Source organism: Oncorhynchus nerka, unplaced genomic scaffold (assembly GCF_034236695.1).
Source record: "Oncorhynchus nerka isolate Pitt River unplaced genomic scaffold, Oner_Uvic_2.0 unplaced_scaffold_1297, whole genome shotgun sequence".
NCBI lineage: Eukaryota > Metazoa > Chordata > Actinopteri > Salmoniformes > Salmonidae > Oncorhynchus > Oncorhynchus nerka.
Genome location: NW_027040047.1, coordinates 75,012 through 77,500, shown reverse-complemented (window position 1 = coordinate 77,500; position 2,489 = coordinate 75,012). Strand labels below are relative to the sequence as shown.

General features: G+C 43.7%; 1 protein-coding gene across 1 annotated transcript in view; it reads right to left on the bottom strand.

The window, feature by feature from the left end:
- LOC115121790 (potassium voltage-gated channel subfamily G member 4-like) overlaps positions 1-1,988 on the bottom strand; it is a 10,967-nt gene extending 8,979 nt beyond the window's left edge. Inside the window, exon 1 of the mRNA XM_065015740.1 lies at positions 1,458-1,988. The gene's annotated coding sequence lies outside the window, so the exon portion shown is untranslated. The remainder of the gene's footprint in view (positions 1-1,457) is intronic.
- Between the last annotated feature and the right edge of the window lie 501 nt (positions 1,989-2,489).

Genomic DNA, 2,489 nt, shown 5'->3' with positions numbered 1-2,489 from the left:
TTAGTCCCCAACCTATGATAGGCTCTACATTTATAACATGTAGCCGATCCATTAGTCCCCAACCGATGATAGGCTCTACATTTATAACATGTAGCCGATCCATTAGTCCCCAACCTATGATAGGCTCTACATTTATAACATGTAGCCGATCCATTAGTCCCCAACCTATGATAGGCTCTACATTTATAACATGTAGCCGATCCATTAGTCCCCAACCGATGATAGGCTCTACATTTATAACATGTAGCCGATCCATTAGTCCCCAACCTATGATAGGCTCTACATTTATAACATGTAGCCGATCCATTAGTCCCGACCGATGATAGGCTCTACATTTATAACATGTAGCCGATCCATTAGTCCCCAACCTATGATAGGCTCTACATTTATAACATGTAGCCGATCCATTAGTCCCCAACCGATGATAGGCTCTACATTTATAACATGTAGCCGATCCATTAGTCCCCAACCTATGATAGGCTCTACATTTATAACATGTAGCCGATCCATTAGTCCCCAACCGATGATAGGCTCTACATTTATAACATGTAGCCGATCCATTAGTCCCCAACCTATGATAGGCTCTACATTTATAACATGTAGCCGATCCATTAGTCCCCAACCGATGATAGGCTCTACATTTATAACATGTAGCCGATCCATTAGTCCCCAACCTATGATAGGCTCTACATTTATAACATGTAGCCGATCCATTAGTCCCCAACCTATGATAGGCTCTACATTTATTCACAATTATCTGGTAAATATTAGTCTTCAGACATCCAGTTTCACAGTTATTGCACAGGCCTGGCCCAATAATATCCCTGCCCATTGGAAAAGCTATCATTATGAATCTGTTGTGACTACTGCACTACACCATGGTCCCTGCCCTGAATGGAACCTTTCATAGTGTACTATTTACTTTGGACCATCAGCCCCATACGTTGCACAGTTATTGCACAGGCCTGTGCTCTCTCTAATTCTCTCTTTCTTTCTCTCTCAGAGGACCTGAGCCCTAGGACCATGACTCCTTGCTGTCCCCAGTCCACCTGGCCGTGCTGCTGCTCTAGTTTCAACTGTTCTGCCTTGGACCATGCTGGTCATTTATGAACATTTGAACATCTTGGCCATGTTCTGTTATAATCTCCACCCGGCACAGCCAGAAGAGGACTGGCCACCCCCCCCCCCCTGAAATATAATATGAATATCAATACATGGGGCTGAAATATAATATGAATATGGATATATATGATGACGTAGAAATAAATCCATTAGAGATATATTTATAGGGCTATATATATAACAATAATTTGTGAATAGCTTTATAGGGAAAACAAATGATTACACTAGTTTTTTGTATGTTTTTAACCTCAATTTGGCTCTCATTGCAAATTCGTTTTTTTAATGCATGTATGCGTGGCAAAATAATTACTTCACAAAGACAGAACGTTACTTACCGTCGCTGACAACTCGTTTTATCCTCTCTTACTTTATGGTGAATTGACTTCCATCATAGGCGAATTATTTCGCGTCAACATCCTTCAAATTGACCAGCCATATGTGCGCTCCGCTGCACGCAGACAACTTTACGGAACTATGATAGGCCTATTCAAAAACTGACCGGGAGCGAAAACAAAGTACGAAACGAAATGGGAGTGATGTCTGTCCATGTTTAGGCTACCCCGAGAGCTCTTGTCTTGTTCCAAACACAACCCACTGGGCACACACTGGTTGTGCGTTGTTTCACGTGGAATATACTTTGAATTGACGTCTGTGCCCAGTGGGAACTGCTCGTCTCCCCGCAACACAGGTCCGTCCCTACAGAGTAGGTACAGCGCGTTCACTTTCGGGAACTAATCTGGAGTGTTTTTCTCCTATCCGTATTAATTCCACATCATCTACATTGGTCCAGCAGGTGGTTGGGGACAGGCGGCAACTGGAAGCGCATTGTCAGATTTGAGAATAAAAGCGATTATCCAACGGTTCTGTCCTCCGAAACACCTCTCTCTCCCTCTCGTGTCTCTCTCTCCCTTTCTTGCTATGACTCTTTATCTCTCTCCCTCTCTCTCCCTCTCTTCCTCTCTCTCTCTCTCTCCCTCTCGTGTCTCTCTCTCCCTTTCTTGCTATGACTCTTTATCTCTCTCTCTCTCTCTCTGTCTCTCTCTCTCTCTCTCTCTCTCTCTCTCTCTCTCTCTCTCTCTCTCTCTCTCCCTCTCTCTCTCTCTCTCTCTCCCTCTCTCTCTCTCTCTCTCTCTCTCTCTCTCTGTGTGTGTGAACTATTTTTCCCCTTTAGTGTACTGCATGACCGCTCGTTTACCATTGGACACGTACTGTAAAGCCTTTTATCTAACGTTTTTATAGGCTGCAGAATTAGAATTCCAAACACAGAGAGGATTAGTGCAGGACAGAGAAAGATGAGGTCCCCAGCCTCCATTTCATTTATGTCAGCAGACTTCTGCCTTGAACAGATGAACTTCACACACATGCAC